Below are 18,658 nucleotides of genomic sequence, written 5' to 3'. Positions count from 1 at the left end.
GGGATGTTGAAGGAATTCATAAACAGATGCGATTTCCGGCATTCAGACAAATACGGAAATAACATTTGCTCTCTATGGTTGTGTTTTCTTTCCTTTTCCCTCTAAGGAGGCGTATCAAAGGTTAATCTCCCCTGTTAGAGGAGGTCTCAAGGTTACAGGTACCTTACTTCCAGGGTATATAAACGCGAATTTGTAGCCCCGTGGGGGCCCGACAGTGTCTGTTGCAGTGTCTGTTGTTCGCATACGCATTGTTCGAATTGTTAGGAGAATATTCTGTGATAGAATCCACAAGGTGAGTCGAACACTAGCATAAATGTAAGGAAAATAGTTAGCGCGCGGATGTTAAAGACAGTAAGGTAGTCGACATACAACCATGTCCGCCAGCTTAGGAACAAGACCGAGAGTAAGCAACCTCCTCCTCTGTCCTAGAAACGGGAGTTCTAAGGTAACTTTTGTCCAAGTTAGAAATTTTTAACAGTTAAACGATTTTAAAAGCGAACTTAGTCTCTGTTTGCCTATGGCAGACCAAAGAAATCTAAAGTTTTTCCCTATTATTTTGGCCGCGTTGGTCGATTGTGTCAGCAAGCATAAACTGAACCCTGCCGTTGCTGGGCATGGTATAAAAGTCTATGTACTATAGACTCAAACTGTGTTAGGCAGAAATAGTCTGACTTAAGGCTGTAATGTGATTTTTATTAGATTTCACGAAACCTCAAAAATTTAAGAATAATTTTAACAACTTTATTATTTTCATTACGTTTTGGTGAGATAGTCTCGGAACGAGTTGAAACGTACTCGTCCCTTGTTGACAGCTTGAATTAGAACTAATAGCACCAATGTTAATAATGCCCGACGAGAGTGTAATTTTCCCGTTTGTTCTGAGCAAATTTGGTTCATTTGGAGATTTACTTCAATTTTTCCAGTTTTCTTACAAACTCAGGTTTTGCGCGACTAGCAAGCCTTCCCAAGAAGAATTACACTGGATCGTGATCGATTGATCTCAATTTAAGGTAATTCTCATCAATCGTAGACTATTGGGGACATAAACAACCCACAATGATTGTGAACATCTCTCTAAAAACTTTCTCAATGCTTTGTGAACCGTTGCCAGACATCAATGGAAAGGCTAAACAGCTTGTTCTGTAATTATTTCTAGTGTTCCAGGGAAACTCATGACCAACACGAAGGTTAGATAGATAGATAGATACAGTAGATACAGTATGTGATCAAAAGTATCCGGACACCTAGCTGAAAATGACTTACAAGCTTGTGGCGCCCTCCATCGGTACTGCTGGAATTCAATATGGTTGTTGGCCCACCCTTAGCCTTGATGACAGCTTCCACTCTCGCAGGCATACTTTCAATCAGGTGCTGCAGGGTTTCTTGGGGAATGGCAGCCCATTCTTCATGGAGTGCTGAACTGAGGAAAGGTATCAATGTAGGTCGGTGAGGCCTGGCACGAAGTCAGCGTTCCAAAACATCCCAAAGGATTCAAGTCAGGACTCTGATCAGGCCAGTCCATTACAGGGATGTTATGGTCGTGCAACCACTCAACCACAGGCCGTGCAGTATGAACAGGTGCTCGATCGTGTTGAAAGATCCAATCGCCATCCCCGAATTGCTCTTCAACAGTGGGAAGCAAGAAGGTGCTTAAAACATCAATGTAGGCCTGCACTGTGAGAATACCACGCAAAACAACAAAGGATGCAAGCCCCCTCCAAGAAAAACACGACCGCACCATAGCACCACCACCTCCGAATATTACTGTTTGCACTACACACGCTGACAAATGACGTTCACTGGGCATTCGCCATACCCACACCCTGCCATCGGATCGCCACATAGTACCGTGATTCGTCACTCCACACAACGTTTTCCCACTATTCAATCGTCCAATGTTTACGCTCCTTACACCAAGCGAGGCGTCGTTTGGCATTTACCTGCGTGATGTGTGGCTTATGAGCAGCCGCGTTGACCATGAAATCCAAGTTTTCTCACCTCATGCCTAACTGTCATAGTACTTGGAGTGGATCCTGATGCAGTTTGGAATTCCTGTGTGATGGTCTGGATAGATGTCTGCCTAGTACACTTTACGACCCTCTTCAACTGTCGGCGGTCTCTGTCAGTCAACAGACGAGGTCGGCCTGTACGCTTTTGTGCTGTACGTGTCCCTTCACGTTTCCACTTCACTATCACATCAGACAGAGTGAACCTAGGGATGTTTAGGAGTGTGGAAATCTCGCGTACAGGCTTCTGACAGAAGTGACACCCAATCACCTGACCACGTTCGAAGTCCGTGAGTTCCGCGGAGCGCCCCATTTTGCTTTCTCACGATGTCTAATGACTACTGAGGTCGCTGATAATGAGTACCTGGCAGTAGGTGGCAGAACATTGCACCTGATATGAAAAACCTGTTTTGGGGGTGTCCGGATACTTTTGATCACATAGTGTAGATAGACAGATAGATAGATAGATAGATAGATAGATAGATAGATAGATAGATAGATAGATAGATAGATAGATATCAGCATTTAACTTTGCGCGCATTTTTGCGATAAAAATAGATTTAGGAACAAAAATTATGGAAGACAAAATTAAATGTAAATGTTGCTAAACTGTAACAAAAATAGATTACAAGAAGTTTGTGAAACTCGATGGTGCGAGAGACAAAAAGCTGTGCTATTATTCAAAGAAATGTTAAAACTCATTATTGCTACACTTGAAGAAATAAAATGTAACCCAGGAATAGGTGAAGCGTCACTGAAGTTTTCCTTACTTTCGGATAGCATATAGCAAGCCATGTTTAGTGTCTTTGCTTATGTTGTGAAGTTATTGACTATAACATTCACACTTTCGAAACGGCTGTAAACATTAACCGAGACAAAAATAACATTGAGAAAAATGGCATTAATCGAGTAAATGCTTTCCGTGAAATCAATGTAATTTTTTTAAAAAATCTGTGCAAGCTATAAGGGAAGACTCGGCATTAGAATTTCAAAATATATATTTAAAGATTTCACAAACATTGCTTCTGAACTAGAAGTTAAAATAGACCCTATCTATTTCACGAGTGAACAAATTCCCAAAAACAAACTGAACATTTCCACTTTGAATCCGGAGATTTACTACCGCAATTCAACTTACTTTCCATTCGTTGACGATCTAATTTCTGCTCTGGAAGAGCGCTTCCTACACCATGAGGAAATCATTTCATCACTGCAATTTTTCATCCTTCGCTTTTCTGATGTTTCATTTGAAAAAGTCAGAGATATGTTGACTTCTCAAAGATGATCTTGGTAACGCATTTGAAAATTTGATGAAAGCAGAGTGGAACTTGAAGATTTAAGTGTAGGAAGAGAACAGTTCGTCCAATAACAGCCATTGCCGGACTAGCAACTTGTTTTGCATCCCAGTTTTCGAACATTTTTACAATGCTCCATATACTAGCCATCTTACCCGTGAGCACGGTGATAGTGGAGAGAAGCTTCTCTACTTTGAAGCTCTTGAAAACGTATTTAGGTAATTAGCGAGGACTCACTGGAGACTGGACTAACGCTTTTATGTACAAAACGCCACATGGCATACCGAATGATGAAGTAAGCACCTTTTTGGATGAAGCTCATGCATGCTTGGCGTCTTCAGTAACTTCACAAGTGAGTAGGACCTATTATTTCTTTTATTATGTTTCTGCATATTTTGTATATTGTTTTATTTCAGTGTTGTGTTTGTGTTATTTAAAGTTAAACTTATATTTGAGATTCGAACATTCGTTGTTTAACCTAAAATTATTCATGGTCATATCCGGAAAACGTCACTGAAATAGCACTGCGGTGACCACACCCGAATTAATATCTCAACGATTCACTTAACATCGTTTATTTAGGTAACTACATAAAGAGCGGATATGTTTTCTTTATATATATATATATATATATATATATATATATATATATATATATATATATATATATATATATATATATCCTGAGTACCGCGCTGCCCCACCCTCTAAAAATGCTGACAACAGCATTGACAGTTTTAACTGATTTTTGAAAGTTTTGCGTTGCGTTAGGCTCCGCAATTTCTGCGTAGGGAATGAAACTCATGATCAGTAATGGGGTAGGCTCTGAAATTCTTGAAATGGGACAACGGTTACCAAGAAACATCATTTTACGCAGAAATGAGTAAAATGCACTAAATTGAATTTAACTTGATAAATGAAATTGCAAGAATTCCATATCTGACTCTGAGTCAATTTTAAAATTCTCTCCAATGATCTATTTTAGAGTGAAACAAATAATTAGGGCGAATATAGCCTGCTCTAGCTCCTTCCTGGTCCCTTATGGGCCTTTATAACTATGCATGAAGCATTAGAAACGAAATTACATTTCAAAATCACTTGGATATTTGTGTTAAGAAAGAAAAATACATCACAAGGCTATTCAAGTAGCCGAGAGAAGAACCAATAAACGTTGTGGTGGTATTGGAAGTGAAGAGTTTCTATAAAATTAGAATATTACCGCCTTGTAACTTTTTTACATAAACCATTTTTTACATAAACCGTTTTAATTCGAAACTTTTGAAGAAATTTAAAATGATTTTTGATCGTATTGAACTTTATAGTTTTCCGATCCTTTTACAGTGATTTCATACCGATATCTTATCATTATCATGATAAAAATGATGATATTTTAGAAGCCTGTGATTGGTGCGATACGCAACAGGTTTCCCGAATCGCACTACATGAAGCCAAAATCGCACCGCCATTTGAATAAATGCAAATTTTGCAGTAAAGTATATGGATAAAACAAATTATCATTTCCATTGAATATCACATTATTTTATTCATGTTTTATTAAGATGAGGAATAATACATCTTTAAAGAGAAAAAATACTGGATTGTAAATAACCGAGCACAGAAATAACACCTTAGAAATAAGCTAATTAAGTAGAAATGCAACCTATAAATAAAACAAATTAATATTTCTATGATATATCACATATTTTTATCTGAGTGTTATTAATACGAGAAAGAATATGTCATTAAAGAAAAAATATATCCATATTTTGATTCAATAAGCAATGTTGCTCATAATCCTATGAAACGTAAACGTATCTGTATTTATGGAAAACATGGACAGCTACACCTTATGTGCATATTAGAATATACGTTCATCTCCTGAAACACCCGCACAAGACTCATGTATCCAAACTTTACACAAAACACACTGTACCATATCTTCGACTAAATTTTGTTGACAAAGGATGCAAAACCAATCTTGTTCAATAGCCACATTTGAAACAATGAGAATATGTAGCTCGGAGCATTGTGATTTAGAAGTATCTACTTTTCGAGTACACTTTTTGTTGTTAAGGTTTTCTGAAGCACACACAGACCTAGCTCACGGTTCAGAAAGATTAGGTCACTCCACATGTTTGGATATTCTTGAGTGCTTTTGTCGTTCTCCAAGATGTTTTTTGTAAGGACTTGACGGGAAAACTTCTGTTCTCTGTTGTTGTCTGTTGATAGGCCTACTTCCTCCTGTTATTGCACTGGGCAGCGTAATGATTTCACGATTTTCCGTTTCTCCGGTTCCACATACCACCTCACCGCGATAGTGTCGCAAAAATGTTTTCTTTGGAATACAATACTTTATTTCTATTTCATTTAATTTCACTTTATTTTCCCTATAGACCCGTACTCTTTCAAAGCACGGCTCATAGTCTCTGGAGACCATTTTCCATATTGGCGTGTACTCATTTTGTGTGAACTGTACTGAGAAAGAAGCCAGGAAAAACAATTGCACCACGAGAGTCAAAACTGCACTGGTGCGATTTCGGACACACGGTAGTATTTCGATTTGGGAAACTATGCAATTTTTTTTCTTTTTTTTAAAACAAAGTATTTTTACATACCTCATAAATTTGAAAAAACATAGCTTGGGATTATCACTATAATATTAATGGTATTTTGTTTATTACTACTTATTGAAACATAAGCTAATTCTCTTACCTTAATTCCTATTCCACTGTGAAATACCCCGAAAATTAGTAAAGAATACAACAATTTTATTGTATTGCAGCTGCATACACACATAACTTACTGAAAGTCGTCACTTTACTGTACAATTATGGCAGAATGCTTAGGTATTTAATTTAACTACCGGATGGCATGTTAGTACTATGGTTCTTTTTAAACTAGGGGTGGTGCGATTTAGAACCCGGTGCGATATCGGGAACTCTCCCCTACATGTTCAGAAGTGTCTGTCAACTGAGATCAAAGAACAACAGCGGACGTCTTACGAGGAAGGTCCATAAACCGTGAAAGTTGAATTTTGATGAAAATTTGTGACAAGATTCAGTTCGAGTTGCTAAGTAACGTAGTAATAGTTACTCGATGCGCAAATGCTTCGTTAAGCTGCTACACCGACACCATCTTGAAATCCAGTAGGCAATGTCCAAGAATACCCTTTTGGCACAAAAATGAAAAAGCTTTTGACAGATCTAACTTCAGTATTGTAAACCACGGTAAAGCATCTATATATAGGAGTACTTCCAGTGCATGGTCGCCATTTTGAAAGGCGCCATATTGAATCGCCGTTAAATATGATAAATGGCAAGGGGGTCATGTGGGGTATCAAATAGTACTGGAATTTACTCCTGAATCCATTTCCGTAACCAAAGTTTACATATCTGTTTTTCACTTCAGAGTTAAGAGCTCTCTCGCTCGCAGGAACATATAAAAACTGTGCAAGTAAAATTTGTGTTATGAAATGCAGTCGTGCGAGCACTTGCAAAATGTTAACTAATGCAGTTGTAGTCACGTTATTTACAATAGCCACTATATTAATCAAATCTTGAGACTAGTGAGAGAAATCGTTAATTAAATTGAAATTCCCGTAGTGAAAAATGGAATAGCAGCACTGTAACAAATTATACCTATTTCAAAGTGTACTATATATATGAGTCTATGTGTGTTGCGATTATGCATAGTATTTAAATGCTGTAATATAAGTTAGGTGCAACGGCACATATGACTTTACAAGAATATGTCTTGAAGTTATTAGAAAATTAATAGAAAAATTATTAGAAAAAATAATATAAACTGATGCACATAAGCAAATATTAACCTACTAACCTTTTGCTTTTCAGTTGTGATGATGGAGATCCAAAACGAAGTGAATAGCACACAGTATCGTGGAGCAGTACAAACACTTAACAAATGCACTTTTGTCACAATCTTCATGACTACAGACACTATTTTCTACTAGTCTCCAGAACAGAGCTGGATTTAGGTTTGGTGGGGCCCTAAGCTGCTGAATATAATGGGGCCCTTTATGTGTCCAGTGAACCCTATATACAGAAATTAAAAAACAGTGATATTTTACGAAGCAGACTAGCAGAAGGGGCTCCATTACTTACATCATAGAGGCCTATACAATCGAAGCACTTTTGCTACATGTAGATGTTTATTTATTGTTTTTCTTATATTTTGAAAATGTACATTCAATTTTTTCCTTGAATTTTTGGACCCCCAAGAGTATGGGGCCCTAAACTATAGCTTGTTTAGCTTATATGTAAATCCGATACTGCTCCAGAACATTAGTAAATGAACCAACCATTGCTCCTGTGACGTACCCACATTTCTGCCATGCATATGCAATCATGTCCTTTAGGGCTGGCGCACAAAATTGATGATACACAACAGAATGCATTTCTATTATGAAAATTCTGCCATATAACTTGTACACCGAACAAGTGAACACCTGCTACAATTAGTTATTTATCACAGTTTTAATATGAAAACTAGTCTTGCCATTATTATAAGCAAGTGTTTTATCGTTAAAGGAGGAAAGTTGCAGATATTTAATTATTTAATATTGAAGGAAAAAGCAAGAAAGAGGTTTGTTTTATGGATTGTAACTTGGTATTGAATCTTGTAATAATCTTTATTGTCATCTATTCTTAACAGGTGTGTATTCATTCTCTTATCCTAATAGCAGAACAGACACAAGAAATGTGAATACTAAGTTATCAGGAGTATCTTCTTCTATGAATGGACTGTGAACTGATAATTTAAATCCCCTTAACCCTTTGGGGATTTTATGGTACAATTTGTACCATGCGCGTTTTTCATGGTACATTGCGTTATTTCTCTTCTATTTGAGCTTTTTCGTCCGTTTTTTTTGTTTTTGTTTTTGTTTTTGTTTTTCAAGTCCAGAGGCATTGTAGAAGGCATTACGTATGGTTTCAGGCTTTCCTGCGTCCAGACATAGGAGCTGATGACGTCATAAGTCTAAAATGTATTTTTTCATTTATTAAGCCTATGTTCAATATTTTTTGGCGGGCTTATTTTTGCACGTAGAAGATTGAAATTTTGCACAAACATTCAGTCCACCGAGTAGTATTTACCAGATTCTTTTTCGGGCCGCGGTGGCTCAGTGGTAGAGCGTTCACCTCTGGTGCTTGGGGTCCCGGGTTCGATCCCAGTCCCCGCCAAGTGAACTTTGAGGTGGACAAACACCGTGTGCGTGGGTTTTCTCGGGATTCTCCCGTTTCCTCCCACTTTCTTCATTCCATCATTTCATTCATTACTCATCATCACCGTCTCCTTTAGCCTAACCGGCATAACCGTGAGACGTAAAACTCAAAGATTTCATTTCAGATTTTTTTCAGATTTGTGAGTTAAAACAGGGGGAAACCAGAGGGGCAAAGGGTTGAAAAAAGGGATATTTTTACCCAAAAATCCCGTTTTTCAGGATTTTTCCGCCTCACATACATGATGGGGACACGTGAGTCATACCGTCTGAAAGGCAGTTCCATTTTGAAGAAAATGACGGTCGAGTCATTATCCTAGGGTAATTAGAAATGTCTCAGGGAATTTTTAAAAAATATACTTCTATATAGGGAAAAATGGGACATGGTCGGTATATTTTTTTTAGGCGGGCTTACTTTTGCACCTAGAATATTGAAATTGTGCATAAACATTCAGTCCACCTAGTAGTATTTATCAGATTTTTTTCAGATCTCTGCATTAAAACAGGGGGGGTCCAGATGGGAAAAAGTTGAAAAAAGGGATTTTAGACCCAAAAAATCCGTTTTTCAGGATTTTCCCGCCTCACATACATGATGGAGACACGTGAGTCATACCGTCTGAAAGGCAGTCCCATTCTGAAGAGAATGACGGTCAAATTATTATTCTAGGGTAATTAGGGACGTCTCAGTGAATTTTTATCAAAATATACTTCTGTATAGGATAATATGGGGCATTGTCGGTATATATATTTTATGGCGGGCTTATTTTTGCACCTAGAAGATTGAAATTGTGCACAAACATTCAGTCCACCGAGCAGTATTTAACAGATTTTTTCAGATTTCTGCGTTAAAACAGGGGGGTCCAGAGGGGCTAAATGTTGAAAATAGGGAAATTTAGACCAAAAATCCCTTTTTCGGGAATTTCCCGCCTTAGATACATGATGGAGACATGTGAATGGTACCGCCTGAAAGGCAGTTCTATTCTGAAGAGAATGATGGGCAAAACATGACCCTAGGGTAATTAGGAATGTCTCAGGATTTGTTTTCCCTGAGATCATAGTGTTTTGTGGTAATTTGGGGCATTGCGGGAATTATTGATAAAATTTCTCCCGCCCTTAGTATTCAAGATAGAAACTTGAAATTTGGCACACACATTCAGTATACCAAGTACTATTTATCAGATTTTTTTTTAGATGGCTACGTTCACACAGGGCCGTTCCAGGGGGGCCAAAGTACGAGAAAAAAATTCCCTCCGAAATTTTCCCTTTGGCATCATTTTTCCCGCTTCTGGTATATGGTATGAGCAGTAGCGTACCCAGGAATTTATTTCGGGGGGTCCAAACTAAATATGAAGGTATTTTATATTAAAATTCCTAAAATTGCCCCTAAAATTAGGCTAAATTTTAAAAAATTCGAAATTTCGGGGGGGGGGAGTCCGGACCCCCGGTCCCCCCCCCTGCGTACGTCCCTGGGTATGAGCATGAAAGTGGTACCATTTGAAAGCCAGCTCTATTCTGAAGAGAATGAGATATGAACCATGATCCTAGGATAAATAGTGACGATGCAGTAGCTGCTTGACTGAAAGTCTAAAAAATAGCCCAAAAAGCCGTTATCCGGAAAGATTTAATTGTTCAATGCGTCAGCAATAAATCGATTGTATTTAGACAAACTGGCAATAAATACATTAAAGTGTTTTAACTTCGTAATATGTACGGAAAATTATAGGTTGTCAAGTATGAGTATTGGAAAAGAACGCAATATTCTGCAACAATGATTGTCTTTGCCTAAGGTTTCAAGATTGGAGAAGAAAACTTAACAAACTATAACGGACCACATAAAATTGCCTAAAATAGATTTTTGGTTTGATTCAGCCCAACGTCCCACACTGATGCCTGCTACGCTAAAGGAGACGTGGACGTACTGATTATAGTGGAATCCAAACCATTTTGGTCGTTCAACGAATATTCACCAGTTTATATCATTTTTCTAATATATATCCGAACTTCCCTTTGGTGTTCTCTGCTCGTTAGTACTATTAGCCATGTGTTTCATCGACGAGCAGTCTATTCCATGGCACTTTGAAATAGGTATAACTTGTAGCATGCTGCTATTCCAGTTTCACTACAGGCATTTCAATTTAATTAACGATTTCTCTTACTAGTCTCAAGATTTGTTTGGTATAGTGGCTATTGTAGATCAAGTGACTAGGGGCTACTACTGCATTAGTTAAAACCCTGCAAGTGTTCGCACGACCGTGTTTCATAACACAAGTCTAACTCTCACAGTTTTTATATGTTCCTGTGGGTAAGAGAGCTCTTAGCTCTGAAGTGAAAAGAGACATGTAAACTTTGGTTACGGAAATAGATTCAGGAGTAAATTCCAGTACAATTTGGTACCCCACATGTCCCCCTTGCCTTTTTGTCATATTTAATGGCGATTCAATGTGGCGCCTTTCAAAATCGCGACCATGCACTGGAATTACTCCCACATATAGATGCTCTACCTTGGTTTACAATACTGATGTCAGATCTATCAAAAGCTTTTCATTTTTATGCTGAAAAAGTATTCTTGGACATTGCCTACTGGATTTCAAGATGGCGTCGGTGTAGCAGCTCAACGAAGCATTTGCGCATCGAGTGACTATTACTACGTTACTTAGCAACTCGAACTGAATCTTATTACAAATTTTCATCAAAATTCAACTCTCACGGTTTATGGACCTTCCTCGTTAGTGAAATACTTACGGCCTGACAACATGTTCTCCTTCGAATGTTTCTTGAGCAGATAGAGATTATTGTTTGTCTTTTACTAACGCTGATATTAATACTATTAATACTTGCGAACAGTAGTCACTTTCATTGGGTTTGGAAAGTTGATGATACACAAATGTAAAAATAGATGGCAGCAGATTCGAAAGTACGTATCTCATTAATGAACACACAACTGTTTTTAGGAATTTGAAAAAAATAAAAGCTAAGATTTCCGCTCACAATATGTTCTATTTCAACTTTATGTTTAAAGTTTACACATTTCACTGTACTTTTACATATCAAGACAGAAACTTAAACTACTCGCAACTGGTATAATACGATCGTAGATATTGGCTAGAAACAAAGTGTTGCTATGTGTTACGTTACACCGTTATTTCCTCTGTGATTACACCTACCTTGTGTTGTGATCATTTTATTTTCTGGAGAAGCAGTATCTTGTTCATAGGGGTGACTTCCTCCATGGCTCTATCACTGCTTCAATTATATAGTCTACAGTCTAAAATTGATGATGTAAGAAAACAGTTGGAGGACAATATTACGATATGTATGCCATAATTTCCAGTCATGTACCGCAGTATTTTCATTATGGTAAGCAAAAGTTCAAGTACCGTAAAACGGGGTTACTTTGCACAAAATATAAAGAGAGTTTCACAGTCCTCTGTCGGTAAAACCATGAACTGTAAAGAGGAAGTTTCAACTGCCACCGTAAGATAGAATATCTAACTCTATTTTGGCTATAATGTTGGGGGTTAATATCACTTCTAATTACCCGGAGGGTTTGTTGTTGTAGAGGTATGGAAAGCAGTCACTGTAAAGACCGCCAAAATTTGAAAGATATCACGCAGATGCTGTCGGCCAAGCCCCCGATATTGTCGGCGATATCGCGGACACCGATTTTGTCGGGGGCAATGTTTTCTTATGATTGGATGCACATGCGGCCGATAATGTCGGCCGGCCAGTGGGTTAAATGAAGAGAGTGAGTGACAAGGCGCTGTGTATTCTTGTTTCGTTTCTTGTCTTTGGAATTTTGTTGTTTCCATTTTTTCTATTACAATTGTATAATAATATTATCTTGTCTATAAACAACTTCGGAACAGCTTATTATTTTTTTACAGTCTCTGTTTTGGAGTAGTTAATTCCCTTTATTAAATAAGTATAAAATGTGGGAAGTCTGAAGAGTACTGGTTTCCCTCTAAATACCTATTACCAAACAGAATATAGGACATTTAGATAACCAATTTCTTGATTACGAGGCACGTCTAGAAAGTAAGTTCCGTTTGGTAATAAAATTAAATTGTGTACAGATACAGAAAAATTATTTATTGCACAAAATTCTACAACTCTTAAACTACTTTTCCACATAACTGCCGAAAGTTTGCAGGCATTTGTCATAGCGTGGCACAAGGTTTTGTATACCTTCTTCATAGAAGTTTGCTGCCTGTCTTCAACCAGTTGGAAACAGTTTCTTTCAGCTCGTCGTCATTGTTGAAGTGTTGACCGCCAAGGAAAGACTTGGGATGTAAGAACAGATGAAAGTCGCTAGGAGCGAGGTCAGGCATTCAGCGCATTCAGAAAACGAATCACCGCTCTGATTTCACAAGCGGCGGGATTTTCAATCAACACCGACATTGTAAACAAGCACAACAAAGCGTACGTGACTGACAGCGATCTCCAAATGGCGCACGTTTCTTCTCCTTGATACAGAGCGTCTACCGTGCATGTGCGGAACTGCGATCGCAGCGCTGCAGCGGAGATAAATTGAAACGGAACTTACTTTCTGGACGTGCTATGTATTTTCCACTCCTTTTCTTTTTCATTTTTGTTCTCTCTCTCTCTCTCTCACTGTTTGATGGTGTATTTTTTAATCTATTAATGCATTTAAATTTTAATACATTCTGGAAATTCATTTAAGCGTAATTTTCAAAGTTTGATACACTGTGAACATAAACATATGGAAAAAATCCTGATTATTATTACTTCCTTTTATTTTCATCAGAACTGTGTACAGATCACTTTTCCCGGTCCCACTCAATAAGCAATGATTGAATAGGATATTTCTTGACAAGTCAAAGTAGAATTATTATTATTTTGAAACGAAACCAGCACAAACACTCTTTGCAAAGCTCCAAGGACAAGTGATTCATTTGGCATTTTCTTGATTGTCATCTCAACAAGAGGGGTGTGACTTCATGCTTCACTTGTTGCAGATTTTTTCTTTCACTTCTAAAACTATCACAAATCCCCCATTTATTAAAAGAATTTGTAGAATAGCAGTTGAAAACAAAGACCAAAGCTATGTATCCAAGTTTTCCCTCTCCCCTTTGTACCGGGATTGACCCGCTGATAGAGTTCTGCAGTTTAGCTACAGTGACTGGATAAAAAGGTTGTGTATTTAATGCATTCTTACCTTTCTAGTTTTGCTTAGAATTTTAGAGATGGCAAGAATTTTTCCATTCGATATTTTAACCCTTATTGAACTTGTGGAATGTAGATCTTGCATATGGAATAAGATAACCGACTCTTTCAACGACAGAATTGAAAAGCAAAAAGCACGGCGAGAGTTTATGCAAGCCTTGCCCAGGATTTTGAGTTCATGGACAAAAAGAAACGAGAAACGACAGGTATGTATGCAACAGCGCAAATCTGTTTTCAACATTGGGGGGCACGGGTAAGATTGTTCCCATATTATATATAGGCTATATAGCAATGTTCAAAATATTTCTGTAGTCGAGAAACGATGCTGTGGAGGATCAATGGAGCAGAGTTGTCTTCAACATTGGGAGGCGAGCAGATTTGAGGCTTATTCTGAGTGGACATTAATTTCATCTCACTTTCCTTTATGGCGACCGGACACAAATAATCAAATTTCTTCCCCCAAAAAACATTTCAAATCGGATTATTGGGAGGGACAATCCCCCCAGTTCCAAGATTGGAGGTAGGGATGCGCACGAGACGAGTCGAGACAGGATTTTCCTGACAAAATTCGAGTCGAGACACGTCTGTTCCAATAGAGAAATATACATTTTTCGAGTCGAGACACCAATTTTACAGCACATTTTCGAGACGAGACAACCACAAATCTTGTTTCGTCCGCATCCCTAATTGGAGGGGACATGTCCCTTCATTCCCCTGGGATTTGCGCCAGTGTATGTATGGAGCAATGTAAAACAAAATTAATAATTCGAATCTTATCATTTAATCTACTATAACATTAGTGTTAATTGCATGGAAAACAAAATAATATACTTACATACAATATGTAACAGTGTTTCAACAAAAATTAAAACTAATATAGTTTGCAATGTACCGCAGCATCAATTCTCATCGAAACGAAAATAATATGTTTACGAAATCTATTTAAAACGGAACTGTTAAATCTAAACATGTTTAGGCATAGGTCTATTTTTCTAAGTTTTGTACCGTCCTCCAGACCTCTTCAGAACAGTTTTTGTAGTCCTTGTTTTAAAAAATAATTTTCCCGATTATTACTTCTTTTATTTGTTTTCATATATGGAAAAGATTTTTAGAAACACAGTGCAGAATATATTGTGTGTGTCGCTTACTTCGCCCATCACCGGCTACCATATTGTCGAAGATCCCTTTTAAACATTTCAGATATCACCCAGCAAGCAGGTGAAGGTCAGTGGTAAGAGTAGGCGCTTCGCAATCAGGGATCTCAGGTTCAAATCCTGAGGCCGGCCATCTTTATCGGGGTTTTCCCTTAATCTCACCAGGTGAACGTTCGAATCGTACATTCTTTCAAGATTCCCTTCCCTATTTGTTGATAGTGTTTCAGTGTAAAATGCCCCTTCAGTTGCTATACCTGAAATCTTGTCAATAATGAAAGAAATAATCATCTTAGAATGAGAGAGGATAGTTATGTCCAAAACCACTATTTATTATTTTGTGCATGAAACAACAAGTCGATGAGATTTAATAGATCACAAATCAAGTTGTGCTGGTTTTAATTTTTATGCAAAGTTAACGTTTCAGTGAAGCCACAAAAATTCTGTGTGCAATTTACGGTTTTCTCTTTACCTTCCTCACAATGCAGCATAATAAAACACATGTAATGTTGAGTTCTTCCTCACAAGATGGTGTATTAAAAAATACCCAATTAAAAGAAATACTAAGAAAATAAAATTGCAACAGCATGAAATTGTACTCCAATCTGAACCACATTTATTCCGTAGACAGCACATAGTAAGGACACAAAATGATTTCAACATGAGCTCCATATCTACAGTAGTTTGGTAACGACACGTATACCATTATACTGCCACTCTCACATTAGTACCTTGTATAGCCTCTATGGACAGCAACGCACGCACGGATTCTTGCATGCATTTGATCACAGAAATGACAGATACGGTCTTGCGGTACATTATGCCTTGCTTGCTCGACCTGGTTGCGCATATAAGCAACAGTTGTAGATTAACGTTGAGCAGTTGTCGACCATGATGTTCCATACATGTTCGATACGAGACAAGTCTGGAGAGCATGCTGGCCAGGGAATTCGTGACACTCCTTGAAACACGTTCTGTTGAAGGGGGAGTATAAGGTCTGGCATTTTCTTGTTGGAACAGTACATAACCCTCCTGTCGCAAGGAAGGCAGTAGAACAGGCTCCACCACAAAATGCACGTAAGAGGTGCTTCTCAATGCCCCATCACGAACACCAAAGGCGAACGAAGTTGTAGCTGGTTACACTCACATTATAAAACTTGGGGCGGGACCAATGTGTCTTTCATGTACTACGTACTGTGGGAGCAGACGATCCTGGTCGACATCGCACTCGCGGTCTACCATCACTTGCATACAGACAGAATCGGCCTTCCTCGCTGAGCACAACGGAACGCCATTCCCTCCTGCAGATGCTTCTTTGTTGGCGCCAGGCCAGCTGTGTACGACTATGTTGTGGTATCAGTAGCAGACAGGCAATTGGTGTGTATACTCGAAGTTCTACCGTTAGTAATCGGTTCCCAATAGTGCGTGTGGACTCTCCAAAGACCACATTTGCTCGAATGTTGGAAATGGTAGCTATGCAGTCTCCCAATGCTGCCCTAACAATACGTTGATTTTAGCACACGTCCGTGCTACGAGAACGTCCAGAACCTTCTCTGCGGGTATGGGGATGGGTTACAGCAGTTTTCGAAAAATCACGAATTTCTATTTTTGCCATTCAGTAATATACCCTTATTTTTAGGAGTAGGAAGATAATTCGAAAAACATCTCTGGGGAATCTTGTAAAAACCTTAAGTTTAAAATTCGCTCTAATTACTGAATGAATAAATGATCGATTGGGGGAAATGGCGACGTCAGCATCGTGGCTATAAGACTCCGTTACGACTGACGCGGTTGCTTATGATTGCAAAAAAGGAAAAGGCTAAAACGAATAGTGTTCGAATGAACAAAGGCGCTGCTAAAGAAAAAGGAGAAAAAAATAAAAGCTGAAGTAGAAGATAAAAGAATAAATAGGATAAAATATATAACAATAACAATATATAGAAAAAAACACTAAAAGCTGAGAGAATATATAAAAATTTAGCAGCAATAAAACAATAACTACAAACTAACACAGCTCAGAGAACGTGAGGAAACCCAGAATCATAAATGAACTAAAGTACCCGGCAAACGTCACTACGATCCCCCAAGGCAGTCCAAGACGCTCTCTGAGATCTGAGTATTCAGGATATTCAACAAGAATGTGATGAATACTCAGAGAGACAATACACTCTTCACAATACGGACGGTTCAATCTCCGCAGCAAGTAGCAATGCGTCAGATGGGAGTGGCATATACACAAACGCGTCAGGAGCAATTCATCTCGACGCCTAGGCTGCGATGACGTCTGCCAGTCTCCAAGAACTGGCTTGGCAACGTGAAGTTTTATTTTCAGTGGCCTGGTCCTAATCCGCTTGCCAGTGAGAGCGCATCAAGGTGTTAAAATGGCTACAAAGATCGGAGCTAGGGAGACAGTGCTCCAAGACAACCCCGGCCAAGGCGGCGTTCTTGGCAGCTGTGTCTACGCGTTCGTTTCCCCGAATGCCGGCATGACCGGGCACCCAGCAGACAACGACGACACAGTCCTCTTCCTGTAGCTGATGCTATCACAAGAATGTCTTGAACAAAAGCATTTCGGTTAAAGACATTCTATATACTAACGATAACGCTCTGAGTCGGTGCAAACTGTCACGCGACGTAACGAAAGGGTGAAAGCATGGTCAAGGGCAAGCTTGATGACAGTTAGTTCAGCGATATACACTGAACACAGGCGATGCAAACTGAACACGGAGTTGCCTTCGTCGGAAACAAAGGCACAGCCAACAGAATGCCCATCTTTAGAACCGTCCGTATGAAACGCATTAAAATCGAGGTACTGTTCGAGTAATGCTGCGAACTCCTGCTGGTAGACCTGGGAGCTGGTATCTTGCTTCGAATAAGAACACAAGCGTAAATCAATTCGTGGGGGGCCGAAGCATCCATGGCGCGACAGCACAAAACTGGACTAGCGAGAGAGAAGGCCACACAAAATCAGCAGTGAGAGGACTCTGACACGCCCGGACGTACCATGGGCGTGTAGCATGAGCACGTGCAGCATAGCGCTCGTAAATCCGACCACTACGGAGATGGGGTCTACAGGGATGGTCAGGGATACAGCGCACATGTGCAGAATAATTTTGGTCTTTGGAGAAGTCTCTCACGACGGAATGTTAACGAAGGTTCGTTGGCCTCAACAAAAAGGCTGCCAGCAGGACTAGTACGAAAAGCGCCAGTAGCTTAGTCGAATACCCAGGTGATGAACTGTGTCTAGTTGCCGCAGCGAAGAGCGAGCAGACGAATACACAATACAGCCATAGTTTAACTTGGACCGGATTAGACTACGGTAGAAGCGAAGCAGAACAGTTCGATCAGCACCCCATGTGAGGTGTGATATGACACGATGGAGATTCAGAGGGCGGAGACAATACTTAAGACAGCGAATGTATGATGCCCATGACAATCGACGGTCAAACAGTAGACCCAAGAAACGGACAGTATCAACGAATGACAAACGAGTGCCATCAAGATACAAGCCCGGGTCAACAATGCAAGTACGCTTCCGGCAGAAAAGAACACACTGGGATTTCTAGGTAGAAAAGTGAAATCCCGCCTCATTCGACCACTGAACAAGACGATTGAGAGTCAGTTGAAGCTGTCGAGTAACGCCGCGAAGGTGACGGGAGCGACAGAAAATGACAAGGTCGTCAACATAAAGCCGACCAGACACAGGAGCCTGGATCTGAGAAAGAACACTGTTGACGGCGACAGCAAACAACGTGTCACTAAGGATACTGCCTTGGGAAACACCAT

Source organism: Thermobia domestica, chromosome 3 (genome assembly GCF_964235325.1).
Source record: "Thermobia domestica chromosome 3, izTheDome1.hap1.1, whole genome shotgun sequence".
In the NCBI taxonomy this organism is placed as follows: Eukaryota; Metazoa; Arthropoda; class Insecta; order Zygentoma; family Lepismatidae; genus Thermobia; species Thermobia domestica.
This window is presented reverse-complemented; position numbering follows the sequence as displayed.